Source organism: Bombus fervidus, chromosome 3 (genome assembly GCF_041682495.2).
Source record: "Bombus fervidus isolate BK054 chromosome 3, iyBomFerv1, whole genome shotgun sequence".
NCBI lineage: Eukaryota > Metazoa > Arthropoda > Insecta > Hymenoptera > Apidae > Bombus > Bombus fervidus.
Genome location: NC_091519.1, coordinates 8021369 through 8037145, shown reverse-complemented (window position 1 = coordinate 8037145; position 15777 = coordinate 8021369). Strand labels below are relative to the sequence as shown.

Sequence of the window (15777 nt, the reverse complement as noted above, 5' to 3'; positions counted from 1 at the left end):
ATGTGATTAACTATTTCCAAAACAGACATTTGGGACCCGATTTCAAAATTATTCTATGTTATCTTGCTCCATAAGAAGGCTAAGGAGAAAACATCCCACTGATCTTACTAAACAAATAAAATAGACAAACTCGAAGATGGTATCTCTGGTGGTAGCCATCTACCTGTTAATTAGCAATAAAGGTAGAAAAATTTACCGAATGTCCAGCTGGACAAATTGTAAAGTACAAATTAAATAAAAAAAAAATCTTGCTTCGTGTAGAGCTTAGCCTTTCTATCTCATGAACGACTTTGTCCTACTAACACGGGATTAATAATAGAATTTATGTTCAATAGACATCTTGCACGTGTTTATTCTTTTCTTGAAAAACTTCCTTTTATAGATCAATTTTGATCCTGTGTATGAAACCTTTCACAAATGGGAAAAATTCTTTGAACTTTCAATAAATTTTTATATTGGCACATTTTGAGGTATCTTTAATATGACTAGTTTACTATCATAGTAACTGTAGTTTTACTATCCTAGAGTTATATGTGTGATAAAACTATATACTGTTAAACCGTTTGAAAGGTCCGTAACGTTTCTGGTAACAGATGGCATATTCCGTCTTGTATTTTTTTTATTTTTTTTTTATTATTTAATTTGTACTTTACAATTTGTCCAGCTGGATATTTGGTAAATTTTTCTAACTTAATTGTCTTGCATTTGGTTGAACTGGGAAAGATATAGTGAAGGGAAATGTAAGATTCTAAAGGAAATTAAACAGAAATACTCAAGATTAAAAAAGTTTTGGTTATTTAAAAAAAAATTAGATTTGAACATTAGATTCAACTAGAATCAAACATACGATAAACACTTATTATTCACGTTATAATACCACGCCAGAATAATTTACTTATCATTCTCAATGAGAATTGATTGTAAAATTCTTCCAAATAAAAACAAAAATTTTAAAAAGATGTTGAGTCTCGTATATCAATGAAGACCGGATAACATTTTTTCGAATGTAACTATGCACATATTTCTCTATGTACTTTTTACATTATTCTTATATACTGATGTGTTTTATATGCTTTCTTATTAATACCTTTCTATGTAGAATAAAAAAGTCGCATAAAGTGTATAAAAGATACATAAATCTGTTAACAGTAAGAATAACTTTTGGATCTTTAAAACGCGCAAAATTCTTAAACAAACACGTGTCCCACACGATATACGTCATTTGAAATCGTTTCATTGTGTCTAATAAAATCTCCCATCCTATCTACCATTATTTTAAATCTATGATCTGTCCTATTTGCGTGAAACATCTTATATATTATCAAAATCCATTATACTTCCATCGCTTCGACTCAACATCATTTGGATAAGAGTCTCGCGAAAATGTCTTTCGCGATATTCAGACGATGGAACTCGGTAACAAATGCGATACACGTGCGGAGTAGTAGGTCACTTAAGAGGATCAGCTAAAGGATCCTACTTTAGCCTACCTTCCTAGAGTTCTGTTATATTATATCGTCTAAGTCAAATATAGTTAATTTCTAAGCGGTCTACATAGAGAAACTCGTGTTGATTGTCGGGTGTCCTAGGCATTTGCTGTTTAGATAAAAGCTCATCGAGGCGACAAATTTTATGGGCAAACTAATGGAACTTGAAGTTCAATTGTTATCACACGTTATATCAAAGATTACAGCATAATCATATTTTCCATGCGGTCAAACTTTTTCGTAGGAAGACTTTTTTAGGTCGTATACTCGTACGGTTCGGATATAAAAATAAAAAGAGAAAGATTTTCTATATTACTTTATATCCAAGTATGTGTTCCTGTACGTATTAAGTACACTATGTGGTAATTTATATATAATAATATATATATATATAATGTGAGGTGATTCAATGGCAAGATATTACTGCGACAAAAATATTCGTACGTTATTTAGTATCATTAAATAATGTTCTGTGTTACAGTTAATATTTTATGGGTTTCCTTTTTTAACTAATAATCGCCTGCAATTAATTGGGCACGGATAGTACTAAGTTTTTAGCAACTCTTGTCTCGGCTAAACCGTAATGTTTTACATTACTATCCACTAGTTACTCAATTACTTGACACGATGGATTAGATCCCCAGGCTAAAAAGACATTACCCTCTAGATTTAAGCATTGGATTCAGCTAGAATCAACCATACGATAATCACTTATTATTCGCGTTATAGTACCATGCCAGAATAATTTACTTGTAATTCTCAATGAGAATTGATTGTAAACTACTTCAAAAATAAAAAAAGAAAAAGACATTACTATAAGTACCTATGTACTGTACAGAGTTAAATATATTTAAATATATAGAAGATATAGGAAATATTGATTTCCTTAATTCTATGTTCTAAAACGGTACAAATACATTACTTCTGTACTGTAAAACTGTACAATACTGTATCTCCTGCTACATACAGCGACCCGTGAAAGTATTTGGACACTTATAGAAACATTTGCATAATTTGCCTTTGTCTTTGCCAACTATTCCATAAGTGCTTTATCGATAAAGTAATATTTTCAGTAAGCGTCAGCAACTAAAGCGAACCTGATGTTCCTCTGAAATATTCATCAGCGAAATAACTGATAATTCTCCTCGTGATTCCCTGAATGGTCCAAGACATCCTAACCCGAAAATCCTTTTTAAAATTTCCTGAAAAAATTGTGGAAGATGAAAGGATGATCCTTAATACGCGTACACGCAGACAAGCAGAAAAGGGGGAAAACTGCTTACAACATGGTCGGATGTCTGGCGTAGCGCTGATCCGTCATATCAAGATCGACTAGACGGTTTGTCTCGATAATGGACGAAGGAGAAAAGCCTGTAAAAAGGGGTGGAAGCACGATATGCGGAAAACTGGGAAGGAGGCCGCGAGTAACGTGATTTGTCGTCGTGAGCTGAGGTTACTTTCACCGTGACAGGACCTCCGTTCGATTTTCCTCGCTATCGCATGTCGATCGGCACTACGATCGATACGAGCTGCCGCAAAGGCTCGTAACACCGTGTATACGGTCGAGCAGTTTTAACCTTGAGCTCGTTTTTCTCGCGACACTGTCGAGCGACATCCTTTTCATTCAGTACGTTTATGGCGAACGATTTCGTCGCCGCAATTTATTTTTCAAAAGATACGAACGTTTCTCCATTCCGACGGATTACTCGTGGAATTGTCATTCGACTGTCAGATTTTTCGTTCAGCGTCATACATGATATTTTTCGCATGATGAAATTTGGAAATTGAAGAAATTTGCTTTTTTATTATTTAATTTGCACTTTACAATTTATCCAGCTGGACATTTGGCACATTTTTTTAATGAAGAAATTTGCCAACGTGAAAAGATAAGGCGAATGAATAGATATGATTTATTGAATTAGAGAAATGAAGGGGAAAAAGAACGAGACACCTCGTAGTTCTTTCAATATGGTTGGTTTTTCGGATTAAATTTTATTTTTGGGGAAGTACTATTGCCGATTAATATGGCGTCAAAATAACATGTAAAACTCGCTAAAAATGCTCGATTGTCTTAAAGTCGTAGCTTAAAGCGAGAGTCTTAAAGTTAAAACTTGCATTTTTCGATTATATGAGTCTAAAACTATCGTAATATATAAAAAAAAGTCAAAGTTTTACGTTGGTTAAAGTAAAAGCGTTTTTTGTGTCACGCATTATTGTGAACATGATTTTGGCGTCTTTATAAGAATTTATATTGAGCTTTCAAAGCTGCGGCACATTTTGGCTGGAAGAAAATCATCATAAACTTCGTTGAGCGTATATAAGACTTTATATAGGCTACAGCTACAGCAATTTTTTCCGGCTCATATATGTGTTTATAGGCCAAGAGAATAAATCTGGCTTGATGCATATAAGCGTCCATAAAATTGAAAAGGTTAATTGCGATCCCTACTGGATGCAATTTTGCGTGTAGTATTTTAACATCAATGTGGTCTTAGTAACATCGAATTATGTAACACCGTAGCTAAACATTTCTTCATATTACGCAGGCAAACTGAATCGTTTATATCCAAGTTTAATTTTTTCACTGTTTTAGACCTTCGAAAAATTTGGAAAAATTCCAGCAAACTTATCAATGTCTCTATTATATTACATAAACGTTTATATCAAATGCTTGACATCGTTTTTCAATGACAATAGAAATTCGCAGGAAATTCAAGGATAAAGTTTTGCTTATCCTAATATATTTACAAAGGGGGATGTATATTGGTTACTGAAATTAGGCGAATTTTTATAAAAAAAATTTGGTCGAGTTGTGAAATAAGCTTCCAAAAGCTTCATCCCGTGTAAACTTGTTACAAGACATGAGCGCAAAGAGCTAAGTATTATGTTAAATGTTGCCTGGAATTATTCATATTGGAAGTGTAGGTGTGCTTCTTTCTCGTATGCTTTTCGAAGAATAGAGCTGTGCCCAGAAATAAATTTATCAATCCTTTCTTCTCTGTCACAAATATTCCGATATTCTGTCTCATTCGCTCGCTGTGAAATGTACACCGAGTTTCGATTGTGCAACACCCACGGAAATTCTCTATAGTACACCACGTCGTTCTCGGAACGACATTGCGAAACTGTTTCGCAGTTGGAAAGTGCGAACGTATTCGTTAACATTCCAACTATTCTAATGATCTTGGCTCTCAGCGTCTTTCCCCCAATCGTTTTCAACGTTCAGAAATTGCTTTCGTGCTTTTCTTTGGGATGAGTGCTTCGTTACTATTCGCATTGAATTTCATTCTGATGTATCAACTTATACGAAATGGTGCACGCAAGTGGAGCAAATCACGCGTCTTTCCTGATTTTAATTAGCAAATAATATCGTCGGTGGAATGGTTCAAGGGCGACTATGTTTTTAAAATATTTCTTTCATAAATACATCGATGTATGTATATTTCAATATTGTGTTATTTCTCTTTTTATGTGTTTTAATTTTTTTATCAAATTCTTTTATTATCTTCGATAAAAGAATGCTAAGGGTAAAATTGTTAAAAAATGATTCATTTGCGGAGCATCTTAAGTATCCGAGGTGGTTTAAGGTGTAAGTGCCCAAGAAATACTCTTGATGTTCAACAAAAAAGTTTATTTAACAATTAACAGTCAACAATCAACAATCAGCAATCAACAATCGACGATCAACGATCAACAATCAACAATCAACAATCAACAATCACGCTTCTCCAATGTGTTTGCTTCGCTGTTACGCTAGACCCTTCGCACTTCGCTGTTCGAAACGGAATGAATCTTTTGTTCAAAACCGAACGGATTCTTTTCTTTGTTGTCCCTCGATATCCCCACTACGCACGCGTTCGTTTGATGTCCGCGACCGTTGCCGCGTATGCATTCTTCCGAATATTCGGCGGAAAAACCATAGGGATATCGATGGTACATTAGGCATGTCGGCTTTACGCTTTGATGGTATAGCGCTTTGTGTCGCGAAATCATCGGGAAGTTCCGTCATCGAATGCCGCCACATATTAAAGGAGAGTTGAAATTTATACAGCTGTTTTTTTATTTTTTTAGTTACAGGATTCGGACGATATATATGTCGGGTCGTCTTTGGAAAAAGGGGCGTGTAATGAATCTTTCTGCGAGTTGTCCATCATTGTTGTATACCAGATGATATTGATTGAAACGAATGTATTGCAAAGGTTAACAAGTGATATCGGTGAGTGAATAATTGAGATATCGGTGATGATGAGTTTAGGTTCGATAACGAATACACGGTCAACGGGATGACGATTGCGATTAGGAACTCGATGTACATTTTCACTGGGCTAGTCGAACTTATCGGATTGAGAGCCAGTCCAAGTGGAACTGCCCTTATATACGCCTCTCCGTATCTCTCTGTACCCCTCAGGTCAATCTCTGTTTTAAGGAGAGTTATTTAATTACTTTATATCTCTGTTAGGTACACGTCCCTCCCGTGACCGTGGCTATGTTCAGTGACTCATTATGTCACTTCGAGCCCAAGGCCACTGTCATAAATCTCGGATAATCATAATTGACTTAACTCATAAGCAGCTATTTCTCAGTTTTATTGTTTAAATACGGTTATAATAAAAAGTCTGGACTAAAGTATTGGGGACTTTCCCAATCATTCCGAAAAAAAGGCTCCAGTGTCCTTTCATCTCCGACATATATATATGTAGCATCGTGGAAAAATCCTTAGCAAAAATCCCGATGAACTATAGGTAAAAAACAATGAAAGTACTGACGGGCCGGAAATTTTTTTTTTTTAATTATTATTATTTAATTTGTACTTTACAATTTGTCTACCTGGACATTCGGTAAATTTTTCTAGCTTAGTTGGGCCGGAAATGATGAGAAATTCCCATGGACCATGTCCGTGGCCCTTTAGGACATTGGGCAATTAAAAAAGATGCCCGTGGCCCTTTAGGACATTGGACAATTAAAAAAGATGTCCGTGACGATTTTTTGGGTCATCCACAGCTATGGTACACATGTGCGTTGTAGGAGTACTGAAAGCTCTGGTAAAAAAAAGGACGTCTTGGTGGAGAGAGTGGTTAGTTGTCAATAGTCGTAGTAGGAATTACGAAATTTTTCTTTTCTTTTTCGTGGAGGAAATCCGCATGGACACCCGCCGCTTCTAGGGGGAAGAGCGGCGTGGTAGTGTCGGATTCCAACCTACTAAAGCCTCCACGATGACCGTCCATCTTGCGATCGAGGGCTGCCCGGGAACTGCTGAGGCGACACACCAGGACCCCCCGCGATTTGACGTGGTACTATGACATGATTAATAAGTGTTTATAATATGTTTGATTCTATTTAAATCTAGTGTTTAGGTCTAAGGTGTAATGTCTTTTTAGCCTGCGGGTCTGTTCCGACGTGTCGAGTAGTTGAGTAATTAGAGGGTTTTGGTGGTTGTTAACTCTTATGCTGTGTCTATTGCTGAATTTGGATAATTCTTCTTTGACTGTGGTATCTTGAAGTCGTGATGTATCGTTTCGTTGGTGACGTACCAAGGTGCATCTATTAGGGATCTTAAGGTTTTCGATTGGAATCGTTGAAGAATTTCTATGTTGGAATTACTTGCTGTTCGCCATAGTTGGATTCCATAAGTCCAAACAGGTTTTAATATGGCGTTGTATAGTGTAATTTTACTTTGCATGTTTAAGTTGGAACATCGGCCGATAAACCAGTAGAATTTTTTAAATTTTGCTTTGAGTTGTTTGGTTTTATCTAAGATATGTTGTTTCCATGTCAATCTTCTGTCCAGAGTCATGCGCAGATATCTGACTGACTCTTTATCGGGAATTACGAATGAGTTGCGACTAGTTGCAGCTACGAGTAAGCTACGAGTAGTTGCGGGTTAATCGTTACTCATGAGTTATGAGTTGTTAGTTGTAAGTTGAGTAGCTGAACAAATTTGAAACAACAAAGGAGAAAATGCAAAAAATACAAGGAAAGAACGGCAACATATCCAAATCTACACGACATAGTACCACGCTAGAATAATTTACTTATAATTCTCAATGACAACTGATTGTTTCTAAAATTCTTCCAAATAAAAAAAAAAAAAAAATATCCAAACCAGCTGGTTGCTGAAGCGAGCAAAACTCTCGTAGAAAGAAGACTAAAAACACAACACCTCACTGACCTCACTAAAGAAATAAAATAGTCAAACTCGAAAATGGTATCCCGCTGGGGGTAGCCATCCACAATTGTTATATAGCAATTAAATTAGAAAAAGTTATCAAATGTCCAGCTGGGCAAATTGTAAAATACAAATTAAATAAAAAAAAATTAGTTGTCTTTAGTTGTATCACATTACTACATCAAGTTCTAATTAAATAGTCATAGTTATCTGTTTAAATCACTATAAATAAGTACATTCATCTAAATAAAAATCACTAAAATAAATAATATAAAGAGAAGTATCGTATAACATTTTTTAATATATATAAATCTAAATTATATAAATATAAAAAGAGGTATCGTATAACATTTTTTCATTAGCATACAGCACTGTAGGAAATAAAAATCGAATCCGTAGCAAACATGTTAACGTGTATAAAAAAAAGTTTATTTTGGACATCTTATCGTAGAATATAATGGATCACCAGAAGTTATTGATTTTGATAATTATATTCATTCGTAATGTAGGTTAATAATTCTATTGTAGAAATTTCATGTAGCAGCATATTCCGCAAATATTTAGCGTAAGAAATAAGTTTAATCCAAAGGATTTGGTGAGATGAAAGGATGTCGATGGTATCCCCAAGGAGAAGTTTGATCGTTCCCTGAGGCAGCGAAACTTTAACCGGAGAAAATTAACCGAGATAACTTTCCTAACTTCTATGGGAAGATCTTTCTATGTAAGTATATCTGTCGGCCTGACGAATGAATCGAAGTGAAAGTGTAATTAACAGGGAAAACAGCGCTTTAAAGAGAAACATTGTCGTATATTTTTATATATTTATATATTTCCCTTTCGCTTATATAGTTAAGAAGTTGAAAAAGGTGAAAAAGTTAGAAGCGCTAGATTAATTTATTTTTGCTTTCAGAGCTATTGTAAAGTAAATTGCAAATAAATCCACTTTTGTAGTTCTTTTTTTACCATTTACTTTTTCCTGGAAATTTTCAAGTCTATAGCCAGCGAGCAATAAATGACGTAATTGGCAAAATTTAAAAGAATGCATTTCTATTGGAACTCAGCTCTTCGATTTATTTATTAAATTATGCTACTATTAAAACGTCTACGTAAAATATGCTAAGAATGTTGAGGATATTACGTTGCTCCTAGAAACTAATAAATTGTAACAGATATTGGAAATTGTATTAATATGGAAAAAAGAAAAATATCTTTGTTATGTTATTTATATCGATAACAAGAAATAGATCTTGTCTGTACGTTTTATTGAAATAATGTTGTTAATGAGCTAGGAAGTGCTAAAGCTCGTAATCAAGCTAAGCTTTCTCGTTAGTGACAAAAATCCTCTTCAATCTACTTCGTAACAACGTCGACTAGCAACGGTGTAGAATTTAATTGAGGAGTAACTGGATACTTTTGCAGAAGACCGAGATTTCGCTAAGAGATAACTCTTGTAGTCAACTCTTGAAAACACTTTCACCACACTGTTTGAGATGTAATAACTTTTTTTTTTATTTAATTTGTATTTAATTCGTACTTTACAATTTATCCAGTTGGACATTCGGAAAATATTCCAACTTTATTGCTAATTAACATGTGGATGGCTACCCCCAGCGGGATACTATCTTCGAGTTTGTCTATCTAACAATTTTGACAAGAAAAGACAGACATTTACAAAACTTCCGATTAATTTTTTTTAGAAGTTCTATACACAAACTTATTTAAAAAATAATTAACACGATATGACATATTTATTTTATTATCTTTCTCTATCCATACTCTGCATATGTTTATGGATATACATAAACCTTGTTTCTAACTTATAATCCATTACAATCAATACAATATACATATGTAATATAAGATAATTAAAAAAAAAGACGTAAAAAACTCAAGATAGAGGTTGAGAAAATCTGATATCTTCGGGATTATTATCAAAGTATTTCCTCGCACCTAAAACTATCTTTGCATCTCGCCCATTAATCGCCATCTAATATCCCTAATTTTACCAACATCTGTATCGCTGTCTAATCTAGATCAAAGAACGCGTTCGTGCGAATTACCGAGTCACCGACTATGCGAGCAGGTTGTGTGATTCGTGTGGCCTTGAGGTGTCTGGCTCGAACGGAGGCGGACCTTGAAAAATTCACTTAGGGGAGGCGGAGAAAAATAATCTTCGAGATTTATCGAGCGGACAAGGGACAGGGACGATGGACGAAATTCTGATTTGCATCCCTTCAAGGACGAACGTGTCAAATTGCAATCGTTTCGCGTTCAATGGCGCGCATGTCTCAAGGTTGCATCATCGAAACGCCACAGCTTTAACCGTATCGAAAGACATTTCGATTGGAAACCGCAGAGTGCGTCTGTAGTTGGCATTCGTTTCTGTTAAAAACGTTTGTCCCTTTGTCCTGAAAAAAAAAAAAAAAAAGGAAAAGAAATACGTGTCCAGTTCGGTTGAAAGGAACACAAGCAATCGATTTCTTGTAAAAGTAGATTCTGAAATTCCAAAAAGCTGCTCGTGCAAAATGACCGATAACATTTCTGTTGAAGATTCTGCTTTTTTTTTTTAATGTCAGTCGGAAAGAAAGCACAACAAAGTAATTGATTTTTGATACAAGTAACTTTTAAGAACCGATTTGTTCAATTTTTATATAGTTTCGCTATTGAATGGAAAGATACGCGTAAGCGTTCATCACCAATTTTGATGAAACTTTTAGAGGAAGTAGAGTTTGAAAAAATATTTGATCCACTTTGATTGATGAATTTTGACGCGGTTTATACGTGTATGAGTTAGCAAGTATCTTAGAAAATTAGAGACTATAATATAATATTACAATTTTTTTTTTTTTAATTATTTAATTTGTACTTTACAATTTGTCCAGCTGGACATTTGGTAAATATATTGCAATATAATGATGGAAAGACGTTTGAACAGAGAAAAAGAAACTCGACTGGCCTTTACGCTTTTTCTAACTCGCTAATGATGTCCAAGTGCGTCGTTGCAAACGAGCAATAACGAGCATTCGGAGGGGTTGAAGGAATTATAAAAATAGATGAGCGAATAGTGGTATCCGTTAGCGAGAAATAAAAATCTTGATCGTGTTTCCTTACTATGAATTATGATAGCAATAACTTTCGTGTCTTTGTGAGATCATAAGACAAAGTAATGTGGTGGAATTTTTGAAAATTTATTATGTTTGTTCGTACGTTGTTCCTGATGTTCTTTAGTTAATTTATAGCTTAATAAATTTCGAGTATCATTGATTGATTATACAATTTTGATGCGAGTAAGGTTGTAACCTAGAGATATACATCGAAAAGGTTTATGAAATGGAAAACGTGCCAAGCGGAACAAAAGTAAAAATGATTTTGACACTTGGACAATTATAGCGAGGGTAGGAAATCTTGGCTAGCCGAGGCTACTTCTCCACGACTGCAAATCACGCCACAAATAACCCACTTTTACGATCACGCCATATGCTTCAATTCTTTGCTATTTGTCCCATTTGTCTTTACTGTTCCCTAGTAAATATAGTCTTCTATCTCCTATTGTTAAAGTTATTATTTCATTTGCTTAAAATATTTAAGTACCTATGAAAAATATTCCCCTCTAATTTATGATCTATAAAATGCAGAAAAGTAGGAGAGAAATAGAGAAGGAGAGTTTAAAAGTAAACGATCTAAATTGAGAAAATTTTTAATTGTACTATTTTAGAATTATCGTACTACCTAATTCATCGATGAACAAATTTTTATCTTTAAATTAAACGTAATCTTCAATTATCAAAAAAAAAGTGTTTAAAAAAGACTCTCCTTAGGCAGATTGAACCATTTTTTACATTTCTGTGCTTTCAAAAAATCCAACAAAAATTTCGAACACTTATCGATATCCGTTTTATATTTGACATAGCAACCACGCGTTATGTCAAAAGTGTTTGAAACGTTTTCCGATAAAAATATTTTGTCATAGAAAAAAAATCATGAATCGTTCCGTAAAAGGCTATAAATGCAAATATTTCTTCTGCTCTTTGCACACATAGAAGAAAATCAATTTTCGTAAGTGCACAGTCATACGAGCAAACGGGGAAAAACCGAACGTAGAAGCTGGAAGGTCGATTTGTTTCGAGAAAATTCTAAACGTTTATGATGGCTCGTTACACGTCATTGCTCGAGAGCCTCCCTCATCGAACGGAAACGAGCGGAATCGAGCGTGGGCACCGATTCGCGTAAAATGTAAAACTCTCAATACGGTAATTCGCGCACGTATCTAGTCGGAAAGTCTTTCGTCCCATTAAAAGTGAAAATATAGCCCGTAGAGAGATACCCCATTGGTGGTTGTTACCGAACTGCCATAACGATAATAGTTTTACGATTGTTTAGGTCTTTCCTTAGGTGTGCTCGTTGTTTTCCCCCTTGCTCGTAATCGTTTGATAGTTTCCAAAAGTAGTCTGATCGCGTTTCGTCGCACAGCTCGACGAGTATCGAGAAGTTCGATCAGGCCTTCCACGTCGAAACAATGTTTCCGGTCCCCAGATTTTCCAATGAAGCCGCGTAAAAGCTGTAAGACGAGTTCCATTAACACACCAGTTAGTTTATGGAGAATATATATACACTGCCGTTCATAAGTACTAGGAAAATCATTACGAAAAATTGTCGAATTTTAATTGGGAGTTAGATATATATATATAATATAATAATATAATATACATATATTTAATCTGAATTATTATGAAACATTTTTCATAATTTTCATCAAACACTTTTGACATAACGCATGGTTGATCTTAGTTCTTACCACATTCAAGTGTAATTTACCAAATATCTAGCTGGACAAATTGTAAAGTACAAATTAAATAATAATAATAATAAAAAAAATATGTACGTGTTGAGAAATGCATATAAGTTCTTTACATAATCCAGAACACAGAAACCTCAACTTTTATGTACTTTGTTTATTTCTTAATATTATGTCAAGTGATTAATTTCGAGTCTAACTTTCATATAAAGAATTATCAAAATATGTCTTTTATTATATCTGCATGAAAATACATCTCAATATTTATTTCCTATTTAATTCTTAACCGGTGTGGTGGTTTCATCTCTGATCATCACATACACAAGCATATATTTATGAGTTATCTTCTTTTCTTTTATCACGAAGCTTTAAATATTGCTACTCGATTATTTAGTAAGACCAATGTATTTTTGGTCGTTTCATTAGAAAGTAAGGAAGCATCTTTATTTCTCAATCCAGAAATATCGACCTGAAGAGGTTTGCTAATTTTACGTTGGAATATTTTGACGATATTCTCGCGATATATTGTTCGTGGACTATTTACGGAGACCAAATATATCGAATAGGGTGAATAATTCGTGGTGGTTTGAGGTATCGTGGCTTAGGCTTTTTCCTGTCAAAGACTCGTTCTATTATTTACGCAGTCAGTCGTAGTGGCGGTGGTGAGAGAACATATTGTAGTTAAGCGATTTGACCAGTGTGCACCTGGCCGAGAAACGGCATTAATTAAAATCTATTAACAACGCCAATGTATGGTAGCTGACGTGCAATATATAATAGTCCATCCGACGGTGTATGTATCGAAACTTGAGACCGATCGATCTCCCTCTCTCTCTAATTCATCTCGTGGGACAGCGAGGATTAATTTCAAAACTCGACCATGTCCTTTATTTCCTGAGTTTTCTCATTTTTGTTTCATCGTACGTCGCACGAAGAAGATCTCATGCAAGGAAAGTAACGAATGGGGTGTAAAAGTAAGAAGGATAGGAAAGTTGATAAAATATCGTTATCACGCGTGATGAGTCGAGAGGACTTGGGAAAGACTTAATTTTTACGATTCTTTTTATTAATTGGATATTGTAATATCTGCGAAGATTAACTGTTTCCACTTTGAGAGATACGCTGAAACATAATCCTTCTCGTAGGATACATAAGCTCGTCTCCACCTACTTTTCTTCACTTTATTATCGTGTTATATTTACCGAAACAAGTCCAGTCACATAACTTTCACGTTACGAAAACAAACTTGCCCGCAGGTGACGATAAACAATATACCTATTGCAGATAAAGAGTCAGTCAGATATCTGGACATGATTCTGGACAGAAGATTGACATGGAAACAACATATCTTAGATAAAACCAAACAACTCAAAGCAAAATTTAAAAAATTCTACTGGTTCATCGGCCGATGTTCCAACTTAAACATGCAAAGTAAAATTACACTATACAAAGCCATATTAAAACCTGTTTGGACTTATGGAATCCAACTATGGCGAACAGCAAGTAATTCCAACATAGAAATTCTTCAACGATTCCAATCGAAAACCTTAAGATCCCTAATAGATGCACCTTGGTACGTCACCAACGAAACGATACATCACAACCTCAAGATACCCACAGTCAAAGAAGAATTGTCCAAATTCAGCAATAGACACAGCACAAGAGTTAACAACCACCAAAACCCTCTAATTACTCAACTACTCGACACGTCGGAACAGACCCGCAGGCTAAAAAGACATTACGCCTTAGACCTAAACACTAGATTCAAATAGAATCAAACATACTATAAACACTTATTAATCATGTCATAGTACCACGCCAGATAAATTTACTTAAAATCCTCTAACGAGAATTGATTGTAAATTAAACGCAAATATAAAAAAAAAGATTTACCGAATGTCCAGCTGGACAAATTGTAAAGTACAAATTAAATAATAATAAAAAAAACTATATTATCATTGACTGAAAAAGCAGATGTTGGATTTACTTGTTACGAAAGAAACATAAAACTATATATGCTACTGACCAAACATTCTTTTTTTTATTATTTAATTTGTACTTTACAATTTGTCCAGCTGGACATTTGGTAAATAGACCAAATATTTGTTGCAATTCTATACTCCTGTTAATTTTTCTATTGATTCCAAATTAATATCTATATATCTAGTCTGTCTCTATATATATGTATAAATATCTATATTTAATATCTCAATAATATCTATAAGTATCAACAGTAATTCTCTTTAGTTCAATAGATTTTTAAAAACTTTTTAATCTATTTTCTAATCCTCTATGGAATCTTCACTTTAATATGAAAAATTATTGAAAAATGATTGACGTCACTTTTTAATAACCAACATAGGACTAGTAGATTTAAGAGAACTAGATGGTAATAATATCGTATCTAAACTTATCAAAAATACAGATTTTAATTTTCTATCGGTTGCAATAAAGCATTAACTAGAGACATAAGGGAAAAAATTCAAATGAGACCTGTATCGTTGCTCATATAATTAATACGATCCACGATATAACGAGGTCATAAATTAAAGCATCAAGTAGCGGCACCAACAGATCGTGTCTTAGAGTTTGCAGGATATATTTCTATATTGCATTCTGTTTTAAATTCATTGGAGTTACATAATTTACATAATGGATTATTTCTTTTTATACAACTCAAATACCTTGTGTATTTGATTGTTCAATCCAACTTGTCTGTAGTCGTAATTACACAATATTCGAATATAAATATAAATTTTTATTTTAATATATAAAAAAACGTACTAAAACTTCGTATTAAAAATTTCTTGTTAACAGCTCTAACCAAGATTTTGGAGAGTACAATTACATACCTATATTCCTATCAGTTCTCTCCTTGTCTCGAAATCTAAAGTTTAATTACTTTGACTTTTACGATCTCGTTATGTCAAAACTCGTATTTTACCATTGACGTGGTATTACTTGAGCGATAAAAATGATTGGGACCTTTTCACGTACAATTTTCAGAATTTCCTTAACTTTACTCACAACTTTAGTTAAGAAAGTTTATCGCGTTAATACACAGCAGATACGACTTCAAACCTTTAAGCACTAGAACTTTCAAAAGCTTCCTCCATGATTATATAATAATAGTTTTATCCGCTCCATCGACAACAATGAATTTAAGCAAGATTCCAGCTTTCAGCTTTTGAACTTTCGCCTGCTAAGAGGAGCTTGTGCCTCTCGGCGATCCAGGAATTAGAATTCCTGCTCCTATCAAGTTTCTTCATTCGTTTTCAACTTTTATTTTTCTAGAAATACCGTAGGCTACAGACTCAAAGAAAATCAGT

The 15777-nt window shown here is 34.2% G+C and overlaps 1 protein-coding gene across 1 annotated transcript in view; it reads right to left on the bottom strand.

Moving 5' to 3' along the window:
* LOC139985264 (uncharacterized) overlaps positions 1 to 15777 on the bottom strand; it is an 80582-nt gene that overhangs the window by 48307 nt on the left and 16498 nt on the right. The window lies entirely within an intron of this gene.